We start from the raw sequence: 27,940 nt of genomic DNA, 5'->3' as shown, positions 1-27,940 counted from the left end.
CCAGACTGCACTATTTTAATGCACATACACTTTTTTTTTTTTTGCCTAGTTAATCTTTAATAAAGTCTAGGAATACTACCTGAGACAAGGCAACTCTGCCCCAGGTAGTATTCCTAGACTCCATTCTCTCCAAACCTGAGTATAGGGTATACATCTATGGCTCCTAAGGTACCCTATGCCAGCTCTACCACATCACTATATCACTGTGCTGTCATCTATTAACTCACTGTCATCACCACCAAACCATTCTCTCTTATTTCCACAGCAAAGGTCCAAGGCAGTTTCCACCATGTAGTAAATACTTTAAAAAAAAAAGAGTTGTTGGATTGTGGAGGGCAGGTCAGGGTCTCTGGAGGTGGTCATTGCAGCCGTACTGCATTGTTCAGTGCTGTAGACTGGCTCCTGTCCTGGCCCAGGTCAGGCTGAAGGAGACCTCTCTCTGGCTGTGCTTCTCCCTGGGAATGCTTCTGACTACGGACACAAGGAAAGTGCTAAACTTTCTAGCCTGAGTCATTGGGTGGCTGGGAAAAGAGAGGGGTCACAGTGCCAGGTGCCCCAGAAGAGTGGTGCAGGAGGAGAGCCAAGGAAATAGGCCGGGTACAGTGGTTCACACCTGTAATCCCAGCACTTTGGGAGACCGAGGCAGGTGGATCACCTGAGGTCAGGAGTTCAAGACCAGCCTGGCCAACATGGTGAAACTCTCTCTTCATACACACAAAAAATTAGCTGAGCATGGTGGTGCGTGCCTGTAATCTCAGCTACTTGGGAGGCTGAGGCACAAGAATCGCTTGAACCCAGAAGGCGGAGGTATCAGTGAGCCAAGATTGCGCCACTACACTCCAGCCTGGGCAACAGAGCAGGACTCCTTCTTAAAAAAGGAAAAAAAGGCCCGGCGCAGTGGCTCAAGCCTGTAATCTCAGCACTTGGGGAGACCAAGACGGGCGGATCACGAGGTCAGGAGATCGAGACCATCCTGGCTAACACGGTGAAACCCCGTCTCTACTAAAAAAACACAAAAACTAGCCGGGCGTGGTGGCGGGCGCCTGTAGTCCCAGCTACTCGGGACGCTGAGGCAGGAGAATGGCATGAACCCAAGAGGCGGAGCTTGCAGTGAGCTGAGATCTGGCCACTGCACTCCACCCTGGGAGACAGAACGAGACTCCGTCTCAAAAAAAAAAAAGAAAACAAAAATTGAAATAGCCCTTCTCAGGCCGGGCGCGGTGGCTCAAGCCTGTAATCCCAGCACTTTGGGAGGCCGAGACGGGAGGATCACGAGGTCAGGAGATCGAGACCATCCTGGCTAACATGGTGAAACACCGTCTCTACTAAAAAAACACAAAAAACTAGACGGGCGAGGTGGCGGGCGCCTGTAGTCCCAGCTACTGGGGAGGCTGAGGCAGGAGAATGGCGTAAATCCGGGAGGTGGAGCTTGCAGTGAGCTGAGATCCGGCCACTGCACTCCAGCCTGGGCGACACAGCAAGACTCCGTCTCAAAAAAAAAAAAAAAAAGAAAGAAATAACCCTTCCCCTGACTCTGAGAGATCTGTGGCAACTTCTGCAGCTTCCACAGGACTGAGGGCAGAGTCCACTCTTCAGTCTATCTAGACATTTGGTATTTTGTTTCCATATGTCAACATAAAGTCATGGCATGGTTTCTGTGTTTGAAATAGTCTCCCTAAGAGTAAATATACCACGTATCTATAACTTTGTTTTGATGTTACTTTTTTAATAACCCTGGAATCTGAAATAGTGGAAGTACCCAGAACCCTCTCAAGCTCTGTGAAGCCTTGCTTTACAAGGTGTGGGTGGAGCCTCATAAGTCACTTAACTTTTCCAAGTCTCCTCACACTCCTAACCCTGTGGGATTTGCAGACGCAGGTAAAGGGCTTGGGCTTGCCCCACCTAGTGTCCAGCCCTGGAAATAGCAACAGCTCTGACTTTTTTTTTTTTTTTTGAGATGGAGTCTCGCTCTGTCCCTAGGCTGAAGTGCAGTGGCGCGATCTCAGCTCACAGCAACCTCTACCTCCCGGGTTCAAGTGATTCTCCTGCCTCAGCCTCCTGAGTAGCTAGGATTACAGGTGCACACCACCATGCCCAGCTAATTTTTGTATTTTTAATAGAGACGGGGTTTCACCATGTTGGCCAGGATGGTATCGATCTCTTGACCTCATGATTCACCCGCCTCAGCCTCCCACAATGCTGGGATTACAGGCATAAACCACCACACCCAACCCTGATTCTTTTTTATCAACCAGAGGTTACTTCTGAAGTCTGGTGTCCACAGAGGCTACTGTGAAAACTACCGTCGAAGAAGGCCATAGATGATGATTATGTTGGTTGCCTGCATAACGTCTTTCTCTGCTACTTCATTGCTAATAGAGCCCCCATCTTATTCAGGTAGCCAACTGCAAAGTGTCTGCTCCCTGAGAGGTTATGGGGTTCGACTGCTCTGCTATGGGTTTATGCACCTCTCAGCTACAATAGAGACTCTGTCCTTTGTTTGCTTTGTAACATTTTAGTTACACAGTTTAAGATAATTATTGTATAAAATGCAAAGAATGCTATTTATGAAAAGAACTTGCTGAGATTCTGATTTTTTTTCTCACTGGTGAATTGCAACAAATGGAAACAAATTTTTACTGCAAAAATATTAGTTACAATAGTTAGGCTGACTTTCTGGTTACAATAACAAATTCCTTGAACATATCATTGAACTCCAAAATGAATTATGTCTCCATTGAAGTAAAAAGAAGTTTCTCATGTTAATGAGATGTAATTTTTTGTTGTTGTTTTGCTTTTTAGAGTTGGGGTCTGTCGCCCAGGCTGGAGTATAGCGGTATGATCATGGCTCACTGCAGCCTCTAACTCCTGGGATCAAGGGATCCTTTCACCTCAGCCTCCAAAGTAGCTGGGACTACAAGTATATTCACCAAGCCTGGCTAACTTAAAAAAATTTTTTTTGCCAGGTGCGGTGGCTCACGCCTGCAATCCCAGCACTTTGGGAGGCCGAGGCGGGCGGATCACGAGGTCAGGAGATCAAGACCATCCTGGCAAACACGGTGAAACCTCGTCTCTATTAAAAATACAAAAAATTAGCCGGGCGTGGTGGCGGGCGCCTGTAGCCTGTAGTCCCAGCTACTCAGGAGGCTGAGGCAGGAGAATGGCGTGAACCCAGGAGGCGGAGCTTGCAGTGAGCCGAGATTGCACCACTGCACTCTAGCCTGGGCGACAGAGCGAGACTCCGTCTCAAAAAATAAAAATAAAATAAAATAAAATAAAAAGTTTGTTTTTAAAGACAGGGTTGGCCGGGCACGGTGGCTCACTCCTGTAATCCCAGCACTTTGGGAAGCCAAGGCAGGCGGATCACGAGGTCAGGAGATCGAGACCATCCTGGCTAACACAGTGAAACCCCGTTTCTACTAAAAATACAAAAAATTAGCCGGGCATGGTGGCAGGCGCCTGGAGTCCCAGCTACTCGGGAGGCTGAGGCAGGAGAATGGCGTAAACCCAGAAGGCGGAACTTGCAGTGAGCCAAGATAGTGGCACCGCACTCCAGCCTGGGTGGCAGAGCAACACACCATCTCCCCCAAAAAAAAAAGACAGGGTTTCGCTATGTCACCCAAGGTGGTCTCAAACTCCTGGCTTTAAGTGATCCTCCCATCTCAGCCCCTGGAGTCTCTGGGATTACATATATGAGCCACCATAGCTGGCTTAAATTTGTATATTAATGTTTTCCTTTTTCAAAGCAAAAGCTGTCGGTGATATGAAATGACTATCAAGTTTTATTATGGCTTGTAAATTAATAAATAGGATATTTAATTCTGTAAAAATCTTAAAATGGATAAACTGTGGTATATTCATACAACAGAATACTACAAACAAATGAAAAAGAACCAACTATTGCCACATACGACACAGATGTATCTCACAGATATGATGTGGCAAGAGAAATCTAGACACTAAGGAAGCTATTTACACGAAAATGTAGTGTAATTCTATTCATACAAAATTCAAAATGATGACAGAGACAACAGCAGTTACTCGGAAAATATTGATTGAGAAGGAGCACAAAGGTGGAGGTGACATGGTGAATACTATAAAAATCCACTGAGCTGTGCACTCAAATTTGTGAATATTACTGTTAAGACTAATAGGAGCCTGTAATTCCAGCAGTTTGGGAGGCTGAGGTAGGTGGATCACCTGAGGTCAGGAGTTCGAGACCTGCCTGGCCAACATGGTGAAACCCCATCTCTACTAAAAATACAAACTTAGCTGGGCATGGTGGTGCTCATCTGTAATCCCAGCTACCTGGGAGGCTGAGGCAGGGGAATCACTTGAACCCGGGAGGCAGAGGTTGCAGTGAGCCGAGATCGCGCCACCACACTCCAGCCTGGGTGACAGAGTGAGGCTCCATCTCAAAAAAAAAAAAAAGAGTATTAAGAGAAGTCAGTAATGTTTCTCTATACCAGCAAAAAACAATTCGAAAATGAAAACTGTTTAAATATATACCATTCATAATAGCAACCAAAACTACAAATACCTATAAATCTTTAAAAATTATGCGACAAGCCGGGCACGGTGGCTCACGCCTGTAATCCCAGCACTTTGGGAGACTGAGGCAGGCGGATCACAAGGTCAGGAGATCGAGACCATCCTGGCTAACACAGTGAAACCCCGTCTCTACTAAAAATACAAAAAATTAGCCAGGCGTGGTGGCAGGCGCCTGTAGTCCCAGCTACTCGGGAGGCTGAGGCAGGAGAATGGCGTGAACCCAGGAGGCGGAGCTTGCAGTGAGCCGAGATCGTGCCACTGCACTCCAGCCTAGGCGACAGAGCAAGACTCTGTCTCAAAAAAAAAAAAAAAATTATGTGACAAATAATGAAACTACTGAAGGATCTAAAAGACATATTCTTGATTCAAGCACCAAAGACAGAAAAAAAAAATTTAATAATAAAAGACATTTATGTGAGGGAGGACTCAATATTGAAACACATTGCAATTTCAATCAAAATCCCAAGATAATTTTCTAATGAATTTGACAAGCTGACACTATTGGGTGGAAGAGTAAAAGCCAAGTGTAGCTAAATAGTAATGTCAAAGAGTAATGAGAGACAACTTACCTTCTCAGACAGGAAGGCTTTTTATGAAATTATAGCAATTAAAACAGTGTGATATTTTGCAGAGAGATCAACAAAACAGAATAGAGATCTTAGACAAATTGACATGGGAGTGGAGGGTGTGACTGAGGTAGTATTAAAATCCCCATTTAATCAAAGGGGAAAAGATTATTTATGTCATAGATGGAGCAGGAATAACTGGATCTATATACAGATAAAACTACATCACTACCTCCAACAGTACTCCAAAGTAAATTCCCAACATATTAAAGACCTAAATGTGCAAAATAAAACTTTAAACTAGGCCAGGCATGGTGACTCACGCCTGTAATCCCAGCAGGAGAGGCCGAGGCCGGCTGATCACCTGAGGTCAGGAGTTCAAGACCAGCAAACCCCATCTCTACTAAAAATTAAAAAATTAGTCAAGTGTTATGGCGTGCACCTGTAGTCCCAGCTACTCATGAGGCTGAGGCAGGAGAATCGCTTGAACCCGGAAGGCAGACGTTGCAGTGAGCCGAGACCGTGTCACTGTACTCCAGCCTGAGTGACAGAGCAAGACGCTGTCTCAAAAAGAAAATAAACTTTAACTAGAAAAAGTTTTTAAATTCCTTTTGACCACAGACTAGGGAAAATTCCATAAACAAAACAGAAAACACACAAACCACAATAGAAAGCTGGAAATATGGAAATTAGGCCATATTAAAATTATATACATTAAAATTTTTTTAATTTTAATTCCTTCCTAGTTAAGCAGATTCCAAATATTACTTAAACTTTAACAGCTTTTATTGAACTGTAATTTACATACCATAAAATTCACTAAGTATACAGTACAATGACTTTTAGTAAATTTTACAGGATTGTACAACCATCTCTCAAATTCAATTTTAAAACATTTCTATTACCCCAAAAAGAACTCTCATGCCCATTTGCAATCCCTGTTCCCACTCTCAGCCAAACTAAATTTATTTTTTTGCATAGGAGAACCGTAAGTGAAGGTAAGAGTCAGATTAGGAGATGGTTTTGTTTGTTCGTTTGGAAACAGTCTTGCTCTGTCACCAGGTTGGAGTTCAGTGGTGTGATCTCGGCTTACTGCAGACTTGACCTCCCAGGTTCAAGCCATCCTCCTACCTCAGCACCCCCAAGTAGCTGGGACTACAGGCATGCATCACCACGTCCAGCTAATTTTTGTATTTTTTGTAGAGACGGGGGTTTCACCATGTTCCCCGGGCTGGTCTCGAACTCCTGAGCTCAAGCGATCTGCTCGCCTAGGCCTCCCAAAGTACTAGGATTACAAGCGTAAGCCACAGCACCCGGACTGCAATTTTTACAGCTAGCAAAATAATAAACAGAGCACATGAAGAATTCCTACAAAGTAGGGGAAAAAAGGAAAAAAAGCAATTCACAAAAGAGTAGCCTCAGATGGTCAATAAATATGTGAAAAGACATCCTCCCTTCACAATTAATCAAGGAAATTCAAATTAAAACAAGAAACCATTTTACTTTTTTGTGTGTGTGTGAGACGAAGTTTCCCTCTTCTTGCCCAGGCTGGAGTGGCAATGGTGCGATCTCGGCTCACCTCAACCTCCACCTCCCGGGTTCAAGCGATTCTCCTACCGTAGAGACGGAGTTTCTCATGTTGGCCAGGCTGGTCTTTAACTCCCGACCTCAGGGGCATCGCCCACCTCAACCTCCCAAAGTGATGGGATTACAGGCATGAGTCACTGTGCCCGGTCTTTTTTTTTTTTTTTTTTGAGATAGAGTCTCGTTCCGTCAACCAGGCTGGAGTATAGTGGTGCGATCTTGGCTCACTGCAACCTCCACCTCCTGGGTTCAAGCAATTCTCGTGCCTCAGCCTCCCAAGTAGCTAGGACTACAGGCGCACCCCACCATGCCCAGCTAATTTTATTTTTGTATTTTTAGTAGAGACGGGGTTTTGTCATGTTGGCCAGGCTGGTCTGAAACTTCTGACCTCAAGATGACCTGCCTGCCTCAGCCTCCCAAAGTGCTGCGATTACAGGCATGAGCCACCGTGCCTGGCCATTTTACTTTTTTTTTTTTTTGAGACGGAGTCTTGCTCTGTCGCCTAGGCTGGAGTGCAGTGGCCAGATCTCAGCTCACTGCAAGCTCCGCCTCCCGGGTTTACGCCATTCGCCTGCCTCAGCCTCCTGAGTAGCTGGGACTACAGGCGCCCACCACTACGCCCGGCTACTTTTTTGTATTTTTTTAGTAGAGACGGGGTTTCACCGTGTTAGCCAGGATGGTCTCGATCTCCTGACCTCGTGATCCGCCCGTCTCGGCCTCCCAAAGTGCTGGGATTACAGACTTGAGCCACCGCGCCCGGCCGCCATTTTACTTTTTGCCATGAGACTGTCAAAAAATAAAAAGTCCATAAGCTCTGCATTCCTTCCCACTCCCATTTTCTTTCTGCCTTCACTTCCTACCCCTCTCCCCGTTGCTTATTATCCCACTCCAGCCATACTGGCCTTCATGATGTTCCTCAAACACATCAGGCATATATATACACTCCCCAGGTTCTCTGCATTAGTCATTCCCTCTGCCTAAACATTCTTCCCCCAGATATCCACATGGCCAACTCCCTCACCTCCTTCAAAAAGTCTTTGATCAAAACATCTCTTTCTCAATGAAAGGTCTACCCTACCCTCCCTAGTTTAAATTGCAACACCACCTGCACCCTCCACCCCCTTTAATTGGCTCTACTTTTTCTTTTCTTCATTAAGGCATTTATCCCCTTCTGGCATATTACATGCTTTACTTACTGATGATGTTTACTGTTTATTATTTATTATGATGATGTCAGTTATATGAGTATCCTAAGTGCCCAGAGTAGTACCTGGCACATAGTAAATACACAATAAATCTGGCAGAATAAATATATGTATGTTTATGATATACATAACATGTATATAGTAGCATAAATATATAACATATGAAAAAATGTTTATGAAGGGACAAGTTCTTTTTGTTTTAAAATATTAGGGTTGTAAACCAAAAAAGTTTACATTTCTAATCTAGACCTAGCAAAAACCAGAACGGGTCATGTGACTTTATGAAAAACAAAATATGTTGGCCACATGACAGAATTCCAAGTAAGCAAATAAAGAGAACATAAAATTCTGTGTTTTAACTTTAAAAAGGTTTGATATATGAAGGAAAAATCAGTTTAAATGTACCCAAATAACAATTGCCACAACAACAAGGACAAAATCAAAGCAAAAAACAGAAGGAAAAAGACAACCTATGAAGAGGACGACTAGACTGTTTTTATCAATGATACAAAAGAGATTAAAAAGGGGGAAAAATCAGGCAAATACATAAATAATCTCAACTATAAAAGATGAATCAGGCCAGCCATGGTAGTCATGTAATCTTAGCACTCTGGGTGGCCAAGGCTGGAGGATCACTTGAGCCCAGGAGTTTGAGACCAGCATGGGCAACATGGCAAAACTTCATTTTTACCAAAAAAAAAAAAAAAAAATACAAAAATTAGCCAGGCATGGTGGTGTACACCTATAGTCCCAGCTACTCAGGAGACTGAGACGGGAGGATGGCTTAAGCCCAGGAGGTGGAGGCTGCAATGAGCTGAAATCATGCCACAGCACTCCAGCCTGGGTGACAGATTCAGATCCTGTCTCAAAAAAGAAAAAAAAAAAAAAAAAAGATGAATCAGGCCGGGCATGGTGGCTCACACCTATAATCCTAACATTTTGGAAGGCCAAGGTGGAAGTACTGCTTGAGGCCAGGAGTTCAAGACCAGTCTGGGCAACATAGCAAGACGCTGTCTCAATGACAATAATAATGATAGTAAGGAGAAGAACCAGACTAAAGAACTTGTTAAACCAAATTTAGGAGAAATCATATGACTATTTTTTTTTTTTTTTGGTCTATTTTAATGCAACAACACAGCAAGCCTAGAAAGTGACAATGAATAAAAAACCTTGGCAGAGAAAGAGAGACTGCAATCAGATGGTGGAGAACAAGGTCAGGACTATTTTAAGAGCTAGGAAGGCACTGTCTCCACAGCAACTGCAAGACAATACCTGGTAACCAGATTCTTTAGTTAGGCAGGCACAGACACACACCAAAAATGCAGATCAGCAGGTATAGACTCTAAGAAGTTCAGTTAGAATTCCAAATTATTTGGCCAACATATTTTTACAACCTCAGATTAACCACTTGGGTGTGATATGCAATCCTTTTTTTTTTTTTTTTTTTTTTTTTTGAGACAGGGTCTCACACTGTTGTCCAGGCTAAAGTGCAGTGGTGCAACACAGTTCACTACAGCCTCGACCTCCTGGGCTCAAGTGATCCTTCCATATCATCAGCCTTCCAAGTAGCTGAAAACAAAGGTGTGTGCCACCAAGCCTGGCTTTTTTTTTTTCTTTTTTGTAGAGACAGGGTTTCACCATGTTGCCCAGGCTAGTCTCAAACCCCTGAGCTCAAGAGATCCACCTGTCTCGGCCTCCCAAAGTGCTGGGATTACAAGCATGAGCCACCATGCCCAGCCACATTTGCAATGTTTTTATAGAATAAAGTGAAGCATCTTTTGTGCCTTCACATTTCACAGGTATATTTGCAGATTTCCTCAACATTTCATTAAAACTTAGTTTATAAATCCAGTATTTCTATTACCTCTTCTAAAATTAAATATATCCACTTAAGCACTATAAGTATCATGACAAAGTATCATACCCTTTTTAAAATTCATAAAATTTGTGTAATTAAAGTTAAACTTGGTAAGTCAAGAATGCTAATTAAATTCTGGCAGCAGTATTTTTGGTTTTGGCAAATGTATCTTTATTTTTTACTGTCTCATACAATCCAAAGGAAAAATAATAAAATTACTTGAACTGAAAAGAACACAATAAACTGATAAGTCACTCTAACAGAAAAGAACAACACATAAAACTTGGGCTATACAGCTCTAGATTTTATGAAAACTAATTTCCAGGCCGGGCGCGGTGGCTCAAGCCTGTAATCCCAGCACTTTGGGAGGCTGAGACGGGCGGATCACGAGGTCAGGAGATCGAGACCATCCTGGTTAACACAGTGAAACCCCATCTCTACTAAAAAATACAAAAAAACGGCCGGGCGCGGTGGCTCAAGCCTGTAATCCCAGCACTTTGGGAGGCCGAGACGGGCGGATCACGAGGTCAGGAGATCGAGACCATCCTGGCTAACATGGTGAAACCCTGTCTCTACTAAAAATACAAAAAACTAGCCGGGCGAGGTGGCAGGCGCCTGTGGTCCCAGCTACTCGGGAGGCTGAGGCAGGAGAATGGCGTGAACCTGGGAGGCGGAGCTTGCAGTGAGCTGAGATCCGGCCACTGCACTCCAGCCTGGGCGACAGAGCGAGACTCCGTCTCAAAAAAAAAAAAAAAAAAAAAAAATACAAAAAAACTAGCCGGGCGAGGTGGCGGGAGCCTATAGTCCCAGCTACTCGGGAGGCTGAGGCAGGAGAATGGCGTGAACCCGGGAGGCGGAGCTTGCAGTGAGCTGAGATCCGGCCACTGCACTCCAGCCCAGGCGGCACAGCGAGACTCCGTCTCAAAAAAAAAAAAAGAAAACTAATTTCCAATTAATTTCAGAAATAAAAAAGCACTGACATGGACTTTGACAGGAAAAGATACCAAAACACCTTCAAAAATCATGGACAAAAACACTACAGCAGAAAACTAACATGAAAACACGTTTGTTCTCTAAATCTTATAACCAAGGGAATCTAATGATTTCTTAAATTCAAGCCCATTCTTCCCTTTGTATATGAACTGTAGGCACTGATATAGATTAGGCATAGTTATGAGGGTGAGAGAGAACAATCCTCCTGTACTTCGAGGAGGAGGGGAAACATAGGGAATATTCTTCATGTAAGTAGGGCTGTTAACCCTACTTGGAACCAGTCCTTCCAAGCTACCAGGGACTGGCACATCCCTCAGAAACCAGAAATGTGTATAGACATCTAGAGTAATCTGGGAGAAGAAAGAGAGGGAATCTATGTTGTCATTTGCCTCTAAAGAAGAGATGAAAGATTGTTTAGATCCCTGGGTCCTATCCCATGAGCTAGGAAACCATGGCATCCTGAGGCCACCTGGCTAAGAACAAACAGGAAACAAGGAAAAAAGGAAACTTAGCAAGGGACCTGAGATGTGCCAGCCCATCAACGAACAGCAAGAACAGAATTAATTTAGGTCAAGGAGAGAATCTAGAGTCCACTGAACCTCTTTCCTGTTTTTACTGGATTCCCAAAGATTAGAAATCTGTGCTTCCCTAAATACATTTTTAGTAAAGACCCTTTTGAAATCAGCTGTGTCAAATGTGCTAAGAAGTGGGGGAAGGGAGGTATGTGAAGAATTTTCAGAACTGATGTCCAGAGTGATACAGGGGAAATCAAAATGAAATGCACAAAAACAAAGAAGGGCCAGGCGCAGTGGCTCACGCCTGTAATCCCAGCACTCTGGGAGGCCAAGATGGGTGGATCACCTGAGGTCAGGGTTTCGAGAGCAGCCTGGCCAACATGGAGAAACCCTGTGTCTACTAATAATACAAAAAATTAGCCAGGCATGGTGGCGGGTGCCTGTAATCCCACTACTGGGGAGGCTGAGGCAGGAGAATCGCTTGAACCCCGGAGGCAGAGGTTTAGGTGAGCCGAGATCACACCACTACACTCCAGCCTGGGCAACAAGAGCAAAACTCCATCTCAAAAAAAAGAAAAAAAGAAAGAAAGGAGAAACAAAGGTGCTCATCCTTCTCACCTGACACATTCTCTGCTCATGATTATGCTTTAATAAGAAGCCACCGGATTACCTGTGCTGTGACTAAACAGTACATGCGAGCCATCCCTGAATCAGCTAAGTCTCACCTAGCACATTTACAACTGAACGAAAATATGGTCAAACCTAGAAAGCACACATGTAGAAAGATGGGAAAAATGGTTCCAAAAGGAACAAAAAACCACAGAGCACTTAAAATTAGATGGTCTAGGCTGCTCACATATGAAATGACGAGCTTCCTGGACTTACTTCCTACCACCAATCCCACTGAAGACCAAAGCTCAAGAGAGAAGCTTCCATACAACTGAAAGAAAGATGCAAAAGCCTGGTCTCACAGATTAGGTTTCTGGCATGAATGGTAAACTCTGACTCCTTTTCTTCACCACTATCGTACTGTAGCTTAACTGAGTTAAGCACAGTGGGGACAAGTTGACAGGACTAAGGCACAGGTAAACAAGCTCTAAGGTTACTGCAAGAATGCTGTACACACCTCCCTACTGGGGAATTTTTCCTCACCATGTTATCTTTTGAAAAACCTTTGCTCTCTCTGCTAGGCAGGGTGGCTCACATCTGTAATCTTAGCACTTTGGGAGGCTGAGATGGGTGGATCGCCGGAGCTCAGGAGTTTGAGACCAGCCTGGGCAACATGGTAAAACACTGTCTCTACAAAAAAAAAAAAGAAAATTAGCCAGGTTTGGTGGCTCCTGCCTATAGTCCCAGCTACTTGGGGGGCTGAGACAGGAGGACTGCTTGACCCTGGAAGGCGGAGGTTGTAGTGGGCCAAGATTGCCCCACTACACTCCAGCCTGGGTAACAAAGTGAGCCCCTGTCTCAAAAATAAAAAATAAAACTGCTCTCTCTCCATCTCAGAACACAAACAAAAGAATAGTAACTCTTGTCACTCATGCTAATTTCAATTATCTCTAACACTGGTTTTTTTTTTTTTTTTTTTTTTGAGACTGAGTCTAGCTCTGGTTGCCCAGGCTGGAGTGCAGCAGCGCGATCTCAGTTCACTGCAAGCTCCGCCTCCCGGTTCCGCCATTCTCCTGCCTCAGCCTCCCAAGTAGCTGGGAATACAGGCGGCTGCCACCACGCCCGGCTCAATTTTTGTATTTTTAGTAGAGATGGGGTTTCACCTTGTTAGCCAGGATGGTGTCGATCTCCTGACCTCATGATCTGCCCGCCTCGGCGACCCAAAGTGCGGGGATTACAAGCGTGAGCCACTGCGCCGGCTATAACACCGGTTTTATACATGGAGTTCATCCTAGTTACAAATCTACTACCTTATATTAGCAATATTCACATTTGTCCTATTAAAAGAGGGAAAACATGGAAATAAAATTTCCTACATCTAGGAAAGATGAAACCAAAGCTCTTGTCACAGCATTGACCTTTTTAGATTACCTGGGGGCTTTATTTAGGACCCCCTATCAAAAATGGTTACTAGTAGCTGGGCGCAGTGGCTTACGCCTGTAATTTCAGCACTCTGGGAGGCCAAGGCGGGAGGATCACAATATCAGGAGATCAAGATCATCCTGGCCAACATGGTGAAACCCCGTCTCTACTAAAAATACAAAATATTAGCTAGGCTTGGTGGTGGGCACCTGTAGTCCCAGTTACTTGAGAGGCTGAAGCAGGGGAATCGCTTGAGCCTGGGAGGTGGAGGTTGCAGTGAGCTGAGATTGCACCACTGCACTCCAGCCTGGGCAACAGAGCGAGACTCCATCTCAAAAAAAAAAAAAAAGATTACTAGCTTAAAACAAGAAAACTCTCCAGACTAAGGAATTATGCAACTATGAAACAGCTGCTGGACATCCATTTCTCCATCAGCCAGGAAGGACACTGGTAATGAAGCTGACATACCAAGCACAGTAACTACCATGGCAGGTCTGCAGTTTTGTATTGTTGGAGCATTCGTTGTACCCCCGGGAGCTGTAGTTCTCTGTAAATTTGCTGTGGCTGAAACAAGAAAGAAGGCATACCCAGATTTCTACAGAAATTATGACTTCATGAAAGAATTTTAGATGAGAAAAGCTGGTATCTTTCAGAGTGCAAAGTGATTTTGGAATATAAGAAGTTTCTTGTCCAGGTGCCGTGGCTCACACCTGTAATCCCAGCACTTTGGGAGGCCGAGGCGGGCGGATCACGAGCTCAGGAGATCGAGACCATCCTGCTAACACGGTGAAACCCTGTCTCTACTAAAAATACAAAAATTAGCCGGGCATGGTGGTGCGCGCCTGTAGTCCCAGCTACTCGGAGGCTGAGGCAGGAGAATGGTGGGAACCTGGGAGGCGGAGCTTGCAGTGAGCCGAGATCGCGCCACTGCACTCCAGCCTGGGTGACAAAGCGAGACTCCGTCTCAAAAAAAAAAAAAAAAAAAAAAAAAAAGAAGTTTCTTTGGCCAGGTGTAATGGCTCATGCGTATAATCCCAACCCTTTGGGAGGCTGAGGCAGGCGGATCACCTGAGGTCAGGAGTTTGAGATCAGTCTGGCCAACATGGTGAAACCTCATCTCTCCTAAAAATACAAATATAGCCGATGTGGTGGCGCATGCCTGTAATCCCAGCTACTCCAGGAGGCTGAGGCAGGAGAACCGCTTGAACCCAGGAGGCAGAGGTTACAGTGAGCTAAGATCCAGCCTGGGTGACAAAGCAAGACTCCATCCAAAAAAAAAAAAGTTTCTTTAGGTTGAATTACCTATTAGTTTTGTCACTAACCTGTGTTCCTGAACTATGAAACATGAATATGTGGGCTAGCAAATAGTTTCTCTTAATAAATAAACAATTAAAAAAAAAAAAAAGAAATACCTTCTGTCTTTCTACGGTATCTCAGTGACATCACAAAACTGTTAGGACTCCAAAGGGGTTTTAAATCACCGAATTCTGAGAGGCACCAAGAGGCAATATACATCTAAAAATCAGACATGGCTAAAATCTGGAAGACTTCCTTTGGGGGTGAAATCATTTAAATGCCTTGATGCTTCTACTACTCTGAAGATTATCTGAAAATACAGTCAAAGATGAAATTCTTCAGACACAGACACTGAGATGTATTCAGATGCAGTTAGAGACTAAGGCAAAACAAAATACAGCTCCAATGAGTTTTATTCTTTTGAGATAATGTGCTGTTACTCCCACTTATGGCCAGGGACCAGCTCCAGTTCTCTCCTCCAAGGACCAAGTTCCTGGCATCCTGTGTTCCTACTGGACCTCCATCTCAAGGGCCACACAACATATTTCTTACATAGTTAGACATTTAGAAAACAGTGTAAGGAGATTTCAGGGCACAAACTCTACAAGAACTCCCTCTTTCAGACACCACACATCCTGGAGGCAACATAATGACCATCTATTTGAACATCCATCATGTAGAGACTATGTGAAGTAAATATGTGAAGAAAACCTATAACAGAAGAGGTTTTCTTCTTCTTCCAGCATGATGCCTCACAAAATGCGATCAGGTTTGACTGCTTCAAGCAGATTAGATTCCAGCTGTCTTCCAACCCTCTAGTGAAATACCAGAATTAATGTTTTTTTCTTTCTTTCTTTTGAGACAGGGCTCACTCTGTCACCCAGGATGAAATGCAGTGGCACAATCACGGGTTACTACAACTTGAATTCTTGGGCTCCGGCGATCCTTCCCACCTCACTCTCCTGAGTGGCTGGGACTGCAGGCATGTGCTACCACACCCAGCTATTTTCCTTTTCTTTTTTTGTAGCGATGAGGTCTCACTTTATTGCCCACGCTGGTCTCCATCTCCCAGCTTCAAGCGATCCTCCTGCCTTGGCCTCCCAAAGTGCTGCAATTATAGGCCTGAGCCACCATGGCCAGCCTAATTATTACTTTTAAGTACTTTAAATATTAGAAAAGCACTTGTCTACCTCATAGACAACCCATAATTCCAGAGATGGGGACTAACCTTCGCCTACACAAACCCATCAACAACTTCCCAACTTAGAAAAGCAGACAGGTGGAAGCTGGACACAGTGGCTCAAGCCTGTAATCCCAACCCTTTGGGAGGCCGAGGCGGGCAGATCACTTGAGGTCAGGAGTTCAAGACCAGTCTGGTCAACATGGTGAAACTCCATCTTTACTAAAAATACAAAAATCAGTCAGGCATGGTGGCAGGCGCCTGTAATCCCAGCTACTCAGGAGGCTGAGGCAGGAGAATCACTTGAACCCGGAAGGCAGAGGTTGCAGTGAGCTGCCTGGGCAACAAAATGAGACTCCGTCTCAAAAAAAAAAAAAAAAAAGTGAAAAGCAAAAAGCGGAGAGGTGGTTCCAAAGATACTTCCTTAAGAGCAGTTTCCAAACTTCTCCAAACTTCTCCACTCCCTCAACTTCCTTTCCTGACTCTCATGTGACATCAGGAATTAAACAGCCTGAACATGCAGAGCTCTCAGGATTCTGGGAGTCAGAAACCATGTGAAAAAATCAATGGCGCAATTAACAAATTATGTACCCTTCAATATGCCTCGCCTATTTTCCCTGTCAACAGATTTGAGATTATTTATCTACTTCTCAGACTGAGGTAATATATGAAAAAACATTTTTCAAATATATGCTATACTGACGCAGCTAAAGCAATGCTAACGTTTTAAAGTCTGAAGAGTATTACAAAAAACCTATAAAATTGGCCAGACGAGGTGGCTCACGCCTAAAATCCCAGCACTTTGAGAGGCCAAGGCGACTGGATCACGAGGTCAAGAGATCGAGACCATCCTGGCCAACACGGTGAAACCCCATCTCTACTAAAAATATAAAAAATTAGCCAGGCATGGTGGTGGGCGCCTGCAGTCCCAGCTACTCGGGAGGCTGAGGCAGGAGAATCACTTGAACCCAGGACGCAGAGGTTGCAGTAAGCGGAGATTGCGCCACTGCACTCCAGCCTGGCAACAGACCGAGACTCTGTCTCCAAAAAAAAAAACAACTATAAAATTAGTGACCTGGCGGGGCGCGGTGGCTCACTCCTGTAATCCAAGCACTTTGGGAGGCCAAGGCAGGTGGATCACGAGGACAGGAGATCAAGACCATGGTGAAACCCTGTCTCTACTAAAAATACAAAACATTAGCCGGGCGCAGTGGCAGGCGCCTGTAGTCCCAGCTACCTGGGAGGCTGAGGCAGGAGAATGGCGTGAACCCGGGAGGCGGAGCTTGCAGTGAGCTGATATCGCATCACTGCACTCCAGCCTGGGCGACAGAGCAAGACTCCGTCTCAAAAAACAAAACAAAACAAAAAATTAATGACCTAGGTTCTCATTAACCAGTTCGAAAAAGGCCAGGTATGGTGGCTCGCACCTGTAAACCCACCATTTCGGGAGATCAAGGCAGGAGGATGACTTGAGGCCAGGAGTTCAAGAGCAGCCTGGTCAACAAAGCAAGACCCTGTCTCTACAGAAAATATGAAAATTAGGCAGGCATGGTGGTACATGCAGTCCCAGTTTGGAGGCTGAGGCGCCAAGATTACTTAAGACCAGGAGTTTGAGGTTACAGTAAGCTATAACTGTACCACTGCACTCCAGACTGGGCGACAGAGTAAAACCCTGTCTCTCTCTCTTTTATTTATTTTTTTGGTGAGATGGGGTCTCGCTGTTGCCCAGGCTGGAGTGCCCTGGCACAATCCTGGCTCACTGTAACCTCTGCTTCCTGGGCTCAAACGATCCTCCCAGCTCAGCCCTGAGAGTAACTAAAACTACAGGCATGCACCACCGTGCCCAGCTAATTTTTGTATTTTTTGTAGAGACAGGATTTCATCAAGTGGCCCAGACTGGTCTCAAACTCCTGTACTCAAGTGATCCACCCGCCTCAGCCTCCCAAAGTGCTGCGATTACAGGCAAGAGCCACAAGCATCTTTAAGAAAGAACAGGCCGGGTGTGGTGGCTCACGCCTGTAGTCCCAGCACTTTGGGAGGCTGAGGCACGTGGCCCATGAGGTCAGGAGATTGAGACCATCCTCGCCAACATGGTGAAACCCCATCTCTACTAAAAATACAAAAATTAGCCGGCATGGTGGTGGGCGCCTGTAATCACAGCTACTTGCCCTACTTGGGAGGCTGAGGCAGAAGAATCACTTGAACCCAGGAGATGGAGGTTACAGTGGGCCAAGACCACAACACTGCACTCCAGCCAGGGCAAAAGAGCGAGACGCTATCTCAAAAAAGAAAAAAAAAATAATAATAATCTGAATAGTTCTGTATCTATTAAGAAAACTGAATTTGCTATCAAAAATTTTTCCACGAAGAAAACTCCAGACTAGGTTTCACTAGTGAATTCTATCAAACTTTTAAGAAAGAAATATCAATCTTAAGTTTTTTTCAGAAAACAGAAAGAGAGAGAGTAGTTCCCAACTTGTTTTATGAGGTCATTTATTATTTTTTGTTTTGTTTTGTTTTTTTTTTTTGAGACATAATCTTACTCTGTGACCCAGGCTGGAGTGCAGTGGCACAATCTCAGCTCACTGCAGCCTCTGTCTCCCAGGTTCAAGTGATTCTCCTGCCTCAGCCTCCTGAGTAGCTGGGATTACAGGAGCACGCAATCACGCCCAGCTAATTTGTGTATTTTTAGTAGAGACGGGGTTTCACCATGTTGGCCAGACTGGTCTCGAACTCCTGACCTCAAGTGATCCACTTGCCTCAGCCTCCCAAAGTGCTGGGATTATAGGCGTGAGCCACCATGCCTGGCCAAGGTCAATTATTTCTAATAACAAAACCTAAAAAAGAACCTTACCAAAATAAATGAGAAAAAAGATTATAGAACAATATCCTTCATGAATATAGACACAAAAATTTTCAAAATTTTTTTAGCAAAATAATTCCAATGATATATAGAAAGAATACCTCGGCCAGGTGCAGTGGCTCACGCCTGTAATCCCAGCACTTTGGGAGGCCGAGGCGGGTGGATCACGAGGTCAGGAGATTGAGACCATCCTGGCTAACACGGTGAAACCCCGTCTCTACTAAAAATACAAAAAATTAGCCGGGCAAGGTGGCAGGCACCTGTAGTCCCAGCTACTCGGGAGGCTGAGGCAGGAGAATGGTGTGAACCCGGGAGGCGGAGCTTGCAGTGAACCGAGATCACAACACTGCAGTCCGGCCTGGGCAAAAGAACGAGACTCCGTCTCAAAAAAAAGAAAAGAAAAGAAAAGAAAGAATAGCTCATGACAAAGTGGGAAACGCAAGGTTGATTAAACATCTAAAGAATCAATCAGCGTTACCACCCATCATATTAACAGAAGTAAGGAGAAAAGCCATAAGATATAATCATCTCAATAAATACAGGAAAAAAATCCGACAAAATTCAGTACCCATTCATAATTAAAAACTCTCAACAGGCTGGGTGCCGTGGCTCACGCTTATAATCCTAACACTTCGGGAGGCTGAGGCAAGAGGATCACTTGGCGTCAGGAGTTCGAAACCAGACTGGCCAACATGGCGAAACTCCGTCTCTACTAAAAAAAAAAAAAACAAATAAATTAGCTGCACATGGTGGCAGGCACCTGTAATCCCAGCTACTTGGGAGGCTGAGGCAGCAGAATTGCTGGAACCCGGGAGGCAAAGATTGCAGTGAGTCAAGATCGCGCCACTGCACTCCAGTGTGGGCAACAAAGCAAGACTGTCTCCAAAAAAAAAAAAAAACCTCTCAACAAACTTAAAGATAGAGGGAAACTTCCTCACTTAATAAAGGGTATTTATGAAAACCCTATAGCTGCTGGGTGCGGTGGCTCACACCTGTAATTGCAACACTTTGGGAGGTGAATGTGAGAGAATCACTTGAGCCCAGGAGTTTGAAACCAGCGTGGGCAACATAGTGAGACCCCATCTCTACGAAAGAAAAAAAAAAAAAGTCAGTGGTGGTGACAAACACCTATAATCTCAGCTACTCAGGAGACTGAAGTGGGAAGACTGCTTGATTTCAGGAGTTCAATGCTGCAGTGAGTTATGATTGTACCACTGCACTCCAGCCCGGGCAATGAAGCAAGACCCTGTCTCTAAAAGGAAAAAATTTTAAAAATATATACAACACACAAATTATATACTGATTGTGTATGTTATCAGTGAGGCTTCCAGTCAACAGTAGGCTACTAGTAATTAAGCTCTGAGGGAGGGAGTCAGAAGTTATATGCAGATTTTTGACTCTGTGGGGAGTTGACACCCCAACCCCCACACTGTACGAGAGTCAACTATATACATTCAAGAACCCCAATGAAGTCCAGGTGTGGTGGCTCACGCCTGTAATCCCAGCACTTTGGGAGGCCAAGGCAAGCAGATCACTTGAGGTTGGGAGTTTGAGACCAGCCTGGCCAACATGGCACAACCCCATGTCTACTACAAATACAAAAATTAGCCTGGCGTGGTAGTGCGCACCTGTAATCCCAGCCACTAGGAAGGCTGAGACATAAGAATCACTTGAGCCTGGGAGGTGGAGGTTGCAGTGAGCCGAGATTGCACCACTGCACTCTAGCCTGGGCGACAGAGTAAAACTCTGTCTTGAAAAAAAAAAAGAATCCCAATGAACCCAAATAGGATAAACTCAAAGAGACCCATATGAGACACATTACAAAACAAAAACGTGTTATGAAACTATTGAAACCAAAAGACAAGAACAAATATTTAAAGCAGCAAGAGAAAACTGATGCCTCAAATACAAAAGATCCTAAATGAGATTAACAGCACATTTCTCCTCAGAAACCTCCAAAAGGCAGTAGGATAACATATGAAAGTCCTAAAGGAAAATATTGTCAACCAAGAATTCTACATCTGAAAATACCATCCTACCAAAAATGAAAGAGAAATTAAGACATTTCCAGATAAACAAAAACTAAGAGAGTCGCTAACTACTAGACCAGATCTACAAGAAACGCTAAAGGGGGTCCTTCAGGCTAAAATGAAAGGACACTAGACAGTAGCTAAAAAGAAAAAATATAGAACACTGGTAAGGGTAACTACATAAGTAAACTTAAAAGCCATTGTAGGCAGGACGCGGTGGCTCACGCCTGTAATCCCAGCACTTTGGGAGGCCAAGGCGGGCGGATCACGAGGTCAGAAGATGGAGACCATCCTGGCCAACATGGTGAAACCCTGTCTCTACTAAAAAAAAAAAAAAAAATTAGCTGGGCATGGTGGCACATGCCTGTAATCCCAGCTACTCGGGAGGCTGAGGCAGGAGAATCACTTGAACATGGGAATCAGAGGTTGCAGTGAGCCGAGATGGTGCCACTGCACTCCAGCCTGGCAACAGAGCGAGACTCATCTTAAAAAAAAAAAAACAAGGCCACTGTCACTGTACCTTTGGTTTATCATTTATCTCTTTTTCACATACCACTTAACAGTCAACTGATACATACAACTATGAGAAAATCTACATTGGCCAGGCACTGTGGCTCACGCCTGTAATCCCAGCACTATGGGAGGCTGGGGCAGGTCGGTCACTTGAGGCCAGAAGTTCAAGACCAGACTGGGCAACACAGCGAAACTCCATATCTAAAGGCCAGGCGCAATGGCTCACGCCTATAATCTCAACACTTTGGGAGGCCAAGGTGGGCAGATCATGAGCTCAGGAGATCAAGATCATCCTGGCTAACATGGTGAAACCCCATCTCTACTAAAAACACAAAAAATTAGCCGGGCATGGTGGCGGGGACCTGTAGTCCCAGCTACTTGGCAGGCTGAAGCAGAAGAATGGCTTAAACCCAGGAGGCAGAGCTTGCTGTGAGCCGAGATTGCGGCACTGCACTCCAGCCTGGGCTACAGAGCGAGACTCCATCAACAACAAAAAAAAAAACAAAAAATAGCTGGGTGTGGTGGCAGGTGCCTGTAGTCCCAGCATCTCAGGAGTCTGGCAGAGGTGGGAGGATCACTCGAGTCCAAGAGATCAAGTCTGCAGTGAGCTGAGATCAAGCCACCGCACTGCACTCCAGCCTGGATGACAAGAGCGAAACTCTAAAAAAAAAAAAAAGGCCAGGCATGGTGGCTCACACCTGTAATCCCAGCACTTTGGGAGGCTGAGGCAGGTGGATCACTTGAGTCAGGAGTTCGAGAGCAGTCTGGCCAAGCTGGTAAAACCCCGTCTCTACTAAAAATATAAACACCAGTTGGGTGTGGTGGTGGGCACCTGTAATCCCAGCTACTCAGGAGGCTGAGGCAGGAGAATTGCTTGAACCCAGGAGGCAGAGGTTGCAATGAGCCAAGATCACGCCACTGCACTCCAGCCTGGGTGACAGAACGAGACTCCATCTTAAAAAAAAAAAGAGAAAAGAAAGAAATCGGCCAGGCACAGTGGCTCACGCCTGTAATCCCAGCACTTTGGGAGGTCGAGGCGGGTAGATCACTAGGTCAGGAGTTCGAGACCAGCCTGGCCAACATGGCAAAACCTTGTCTCTACTAAAAATACAAAAATTAGCTGGGCGTGGTGGGCGCCTGTAATCCCAGCTACTCAGGAGGCTAAGGCAGGAGAATCACCTGAACCCGGGAGGTGGACGTTGCAGTGAGCCAAGATTGTGCCATTGCACTCCAGCCTGGGTGACAAGAGCAAGACTCCGTCGGGCAGGGGAGGGGAGGGGAGGGGGGAAAAAGAAAAGAGAAAAAAGAAAAGGAAAAGAGAGAAGAAAAGAGAAGATAAAAGAAAAAATAAAAGATGGCCAGGCGCAGTGGCTCAAGCCTGTAATCCCAGCACTTTGGGAGGCCGAGACGGGCGGATCTCGAGGTCAGGAGATCGAGACCATCCTGGCTAACCCGGTGAAACCCCGTCTCTACTAAAAAATACAAAAAACTAGCCGGGCGAAGTGGCGGACGCCTGTAGTCCCAGCTACTCGGGAGGCTGAGGCAGGAGAATGGCGTAAACCCGGGAGGCGGAACTTGCAGTGAGCTGAGATCCGGCCATTGCACTCCAGCCTGGGCCACAGAGCGAGACTCCGCCTCAAAAAAAAAAAAAAAAAAAAAGAAAAAAAGAAAAAAGAAAAGAAAAGAAAAAAGAAATCAATTCAAGGGCCTGAAATCCTACAATTTTGGGAAACCATGGCAAGAGGATTGCTTAAGCTCAGTTTGAGACCAGCCTGGGCAACATAACAAGATTCCATCTCTGCAAAAAAACTTTTTCATTTTTAAACAAATCAGCTGAGTTGCACTGGCTCATACCAGTAGTCTCGGCTACTTGGAAGGTTGAGGCAGGTAGGCAGTCACTTGAGCCCAGGAGTTTAAGGCTGCAGTGAGCTACATTCATACCACTCATTCCAGCCTGGGTGACAGGGTGAGACCCTGTCTCAAAAAATAATAATAATTGGTCAGGCGCGGTGGCTCATGCCTGTAATCCCAACACTTTGGGAGGCTGAGTGGGCAGATCACCTGAGGTCAGGAGTTCAAGACCAGCCTGGCTAACATGGTGAAACCCCATCTCTACTAAAAATACAAAAAAGTAGCTGGTTGTGGTGGCATGTGCCTGTAATCCCAGGTACTCGGGGGGCTGAAACAGGAGAATCGCTTGAACCGGCAGGCGGAATTTGTGGTGAGCAGAGATCGTGCCACTGCACTCCAGGCTGGGCAACAGAGTGAGACTCCATCTCAAAAATAATAATAATGATAATAATAATAGTAATAATAACTTAAAAAAATAAAATTAGTCTGGGTGCAGTGGCTTATACCTGTAATCTCAACACTTTGGGAGGCTGATGCAGGTGGATCACTTAAGCCCAAGAGTTTGAGACCACCCTGGGCAATATCGTGAGATCCCACCTCTATTCTAAAAATCGATCAATTAATTTAAAAAGAGTGAAAACACCACCCACGGAATGGCAGAAAATATTTGCAGATCATACATCTGATAAAGGATTAACATATAGAACATATGAAGTACTTGTATAACTCAACAAGAACAAAAATAACCCAATTCATAAATGGGCAAAGGTCTTAGACAATTCTCTAAAGATTTACAAATGGCCAAAAAATATGCAAAAAGATGCTCAACATCATTAGTCATTAGGGAAATGCAAATCAAAGCCACAATGAGAAACTACTTCACACCCAAGTTATAAAAAAATTAAAAATTAAAAATAAAAAAAATAGAAAATAAGTGTTGGCAAGGATATGAAGAAATTGTAACACTTGTGCACTGCTGGTGAAAATGTAAAGAAGACAGTACGGCAATTCCTCAAAAAGTTAAACATAGAATTACCATATGATTCAACAATTCCACTTTTAGGTCTATAGCCAAAAGAACTGAAAGGAGGAATCCAAAACAGATATTCATACACCAATGTTCAGAGCATTATTCACAATAACCAAATGGTGTCTATGACCCATGTCCATCAACAGATAAATGGATAAAGATATGTCATATATACATACAGTGAAATATTATTCAGCCTTAAAAAGAAATGAAATTCTGATGCATGTCACAACATGGATGAATCTTGAAAACATTTTGCTAAGTGAAATAAGCCAGGCACAAAAGGGAAAAAATTGTATAATTATAATTCTACTTACATAAAATAAAACAGGGCGGGGCACGGTGGCTTAAGCTTGTAATTCCAGCACTTTGGGAGGGTGAGGCAGGCAGATCACTTGAGGTCAGGAGTTCAAGATCAACCTGGCCAACATGGTGAAACCCCGTCTTCACTAAAAATACAAAAATTAGTCAGGTGTGGTGGCGGGCACCTGTAATCCCAGCTACTTGGGAGGCTGAGGCAGGAGAATCACTTGAACCCGGGAGGCAGAGGTTGCAGTGAGCTGAGACTGGGCCACTGCACTCCAGCCTTGGTGACAGAGTGAGATTGAGTCTTGAAAACAAAACAGGCAAATTCATCGAGACAAAAAGAAAATTATTAAGAGCATACAAGGGGCTGGGGGAGGTGAGAATCGGGTGTTACCATATAACGGGTAGAGTTTCTATTTGGCATGATGAAAGAAGTTCTCAAAACAGCATTGTGAATATATTTAATGTCACTGCAACGTACCCTTCAAAATAGTTAAAATTCTACATTTTCTTATGTATATTTACTACCATTTAAAAATTTCATTTACAATAGCATCAAAAAAACCAAATGTCTTGGGTCAAATTTAACAAAATGTGAAAGAACTCTACACTAAAAACAATCAAATAATGTAGCAAAATATTAAAGAATGCATAAATCAAGAAATATGCCACATACAGCACATGGATTAGAAGACTCAATACAGTTAAGATGTCAATTCTCCCCAAGTGAATCTATAAATTCAATGGAATCGCAACCATAATGCCAGCAGACTTTTTTATAGAAATTGACAAGCTAATTCTAAAATTTATATGGTAGTAAAAAGAAATTATAATATTCAAATAAATCTTGATAAACAATAAAGTTGGATTATTTACACTGACTGATGTCAAGACTTGCTATAAAGCTGCAGTAGTGGGGTACTGGCATACGAATAAACAAATAGATCAATGGAACAGAACAGAGATTTCAGCAACAGGCCCATACCTACAGAGTCAATTGTTCGTGGGTTTTTTGCCAGCAACAAATCAGGATATAACAGTCAATTGTTTTTCGACAAAAGTACCAAAGCAAACCAACGGGGTGAGACAATTTTGGTGGTTTTAAACTATATCAATTTTTTTTACATTCTTCCCTCTAAAAAGTGAAATCCTCCTCTCTCCTTGAGTACAGGCTAGACTCCTTGAATACAGGCTAGACTTAGTGACTCATTCTAATGAAAAGAATATGGCAGAAGTGATAGTGTATGACTAGGTCATAAGAAGCATCATGGTTTCTTCCTTACTTTGTCTTAGATCATTTCTGGAGGAGATAACTGCATGCCATGAGGAAACTCAAAGAGTCCTGTGTATAAGTTGTTAGCTTGAAAGTAGGATAAAATAAAAAAAAAAAAAAAAAAAGGAGCTCTGGGTAGAGATAAACGACATGGAACTGAGGCCTCCTGCAAAGAGCTTTACGAATAAGTCATCTTGAACACAGATCCTCTAAGCCAAGCACGGTGGCTCAGGTCTATAATCCCAACACTTTGGGAGGCCAACAGGGAAAGATCACTTGAGCCCTGGAGTTCAAAACCAGCCTGGGCAACAAAGTGAGACCCCATATCTACAAAAACATAGGAAAAATTAGCCCCACACGGTGGTGCATGCCTGTAGTTCCAGCTACTTGGGAGGCTGAGCTGGGAGGATCACTCAAGCCCAGGAGGCCAGGGCTGCAATAAGCCATGATCACACCACTGCACTCCAGCCTGGGCCACTTCTGAATTCCTAGCCCTCAGAAACTGAGGTAATAACTTTTTGCTGTTTTAAATTGCTAATTTTTGAAAAATTTGTTACAGAGCAATAGATAATATACAAGTCTTTACAACAAATGTTGCTAGTAATGGAACAATCAGTTATCTATGTGGGGGAAAAATAAATACCAGCTCTAATCTCACATAATAACAAAAATTAACTTAAGATGACTCAGAGACCAAAATATAAAAGCTAAAACTATAATGCTTTTAGGTGAAAACATAAAAAATAAAGTTAGGCTGGGCATGGTGGCTCACACCTATAATCCCAGCACTTTGGGAGGCCAAGGTGGGCAGACCTCACCTGGGAGAACGGCTTGAGCCCAAGAAGCGGAGGTTGTAGTGAGCGGAGATCGTGCCACTGCACTCCAGCCTGGGTGACAAGAACCAGACCCTGTCTCAAAAAAAAATAAAGTTATATGATTTACACTACCTGACTTCAAGTCTTGCTAGAAATGTCCAACACTTAGAGGTAGGCAAGGTATCCCCAGACACTCAGACAGGACATAGAAAGCAATAATCATAACAGAAATTATTCATAGATCAAACTTCATCAAAACTGAAAACCTCTGATTATTTATTTATTTATTTATTTATGAGATGAAGTCTCGCTCTGTCGCCCAGACTAGAGTGCAGTGGCATGATCTCAGCTCACTGCAATCTCCGTCTCCCAGGTTCAAGAGATTCTCCTGCCTCGGTTTCAAGTAGCTGAGACGACAGGCGCCCACCACCATGTCTGGCTTTTTTTTTTTTTGTTCACTCTGTCGCCCGGTGCCCAGGCTGAAGTGCGGTGGCGCAACCTCGGTTCATTGCAAGCTCCGCCTCCCGGGTTCAAGCCGTTCTCCTGCCTCAGCCTCCCAAGTAGCTGGGACTACAGGCATCTGCCAGCACGACCAGCTATTTTTTTTTCTTTTTTTTTTTTTTGTATTTTTAGTAGAGATGGAGTTTCACCGTGTTAGCCAGGATGGTCTTGATCTCCTGACCTCGTGATCCACCTGCCTCGGCCTCCGAAAGTGCTCGGATTACAGGCGTAAGCCACCACGGCTGGCCCACACCTGGCTAATTTTTGTATTTTTAGTAGAGATGGTGTTTCCCCAAGTTAGCCAGGCTGGTCACGAACTACTAACCTCAAGTGAGCCCAAAGTGCTGAGATTATAGGCGTGAGCCACTGCGCCCAGCCCTGATCTTTAAAATATATCATTAAGAAAATAGGCCAGGCATGTTGGCTCACACCTGTATTCCTAGCATTTTGTGAGCCCCAGGCAAGAGGACTGCTTGAGGTCAGGAGTTCAAGACGAGCCTGGGAAAATATGCTGAGACCTCCATTGCTACAAAAAATTTTTAAAAAGAAAATAAGCTGGGCATGGTGGTATGCACATGTAGTCCTGGCTACTAGGGAGGCTGAGGCAGGAGGGTTGTTTAAGCTCAGGTGTTAGAGGGTACAGTGAGTTATCACGCTATTACACTCCAACCAGGGCAAAAGAGCAAGACCCTCTCTCTAAAACAACAAAACAAAAAACAAAAAGTATGGTATCCAGAATACAAAAAAAATCCTAAAACTCAGTAACAAAAAAAAAAAAACCCTGCCAGGCACAGTGGTGCACACCTATAGTCCCAGCTATTTGAGAGGATGAGGCAGAAGGATCCTTTGAGTCCAGAAGTTCAAGTCCAGCTTGGGCAACATAGGGAGACCCTATCTCTAAAAGATAAATTTCTTTAAAAAATAAAAAAGCCAATTTTTTTAAAAAATGGCCAAAGATTTGAATAAATACTTCACAAAG

The 27,940-nt window shown here is 44.3% G+C and overlaps 1 protein-coding gene across 10 annotated transcripts in view; it reads right to left on the bottom strand.

Moving 5' to 3' along the window:
- Window positions 1-27,940, bottom strand: part of IP6K1 (inositol hexakisphosphate kinase 1) — a 73,688-nt gene that overhangs the window by 28,750 nt on the left and 16,998 nt on the right. For 3 of the 10 annotated variants that reach the window (XM_073010165.1, XM_038003913.2, XM_073010166.1), the window contains one exon: window positions 26,464-26,553. The exons of 5 other annotated variants lie outside the window; for them this stretch is intronic. The gene's annotated coding sequence lies outside the window, so the exon portion shown is untranslated. Of the gene's footprint in view, window positions 1-12,424; window positions 12,450-19,210; window positions 19,234-26,463; window positions 26,554-27,940 lie in introns of those variants that run through there. 2 more of the 10 variants (XM_073010169.1, XM_038003916.2) reach the window with 2 other exon arrangements.

This window comes from Chlorocebus sabaeus, chromosome 22, assembly GCF_047675955.1.
Source record: "Chlorocebus sabaeus isolate Y175 chromosome 22, mChlSab1.0.hap1, whole genome shotgun sequence".
Classification (NCBI taxonomy): Eukaryota; Metazoa; Chordata; class Mammalia; order Primates; family Cercopithecidae; genus Chlorocebus; species Chlorocebus sabaeus.
The sequence above is the reverse complement of the archived record's forward strand: the minus strand, read 5'-3'. Positions and strand labels throughout refer to the sequence as shown.